The sequence below is a fragment of the Pterocles gutturalis genome, unplaced genomic scaffold (assembly GCF_000699245.1).
Source record: "Pterocles gutturalis isolate BGI_N339 unplaced genomic scaffold, ASM69924v1 scaffold1555, whole genome shotgun sequence".
Classification (NCBI taxonomy): Eukaryota; Metazoa; Chordata; class Aves; order Pterocliformes; family Pteroclidae; genus Pterocles; species Pterocles gutturalis.
This window is the reverse complement of record NW_010137880.1, coordinates 1,560-2,172: the sequence shown is the minus strand read 5'-3', so window position 1 is coordinate 2,172 and position 613 is coordinate 1,560.

Sequence of the window (613 nt, the reverse complement as noted above, 5' to 3'; positions counted from 1 at the left end):
GCGGGGCCCCCGCGGTTTGCGGCTTTGGGGCCGGCCGGCCGCCTTCTTCGGCTTCTTGGCGGCGGCTTTCGCCCCAGGAGCAGAAACAGCGGGAGCGGCAACAGGCGCGGTCTCCGACATAGTGACAGCCGGCGTCCACGAATCAAGAGAAACCAGTGGGCCTGGAGCAAGTCGGCGGCCTCGTATTTATAGAGCGGAGCCGCGCGGTGATTGGTGCGTTGCAGCGCCCGCCCCGCTCCACGGCAGAAAGGTCCCTTCTCCCCGCTCATTTTGTGTTTCTTAGGAGTCAAAAAAGCCCGGTTTTCTCTGAATTTGTGCCCCCGACCCCCGCCCAGCTCGCAGCGGAGTGAAAAAGAAAGACCATTGTTCCTCTCGGCAAAGTTTCCCTTCGAAGAGGCAACGGGTGAGATAAAAAAGAGGCGATAAACCTCGAGACCTGGACCTGAACAGAGCTTGGGAGACAGAAACTTTTGTTTTTCCTTCTAAATAAAATCCGCGACGTGGGCAACTAAATATCTAAAGTAATAAATTATTATTCTTTAAAGGCTCTTCTTTTAGTCTGAACTGAAAACCAGGGATTTGAACCGATATTTTAATAACAAATTGATTTCAA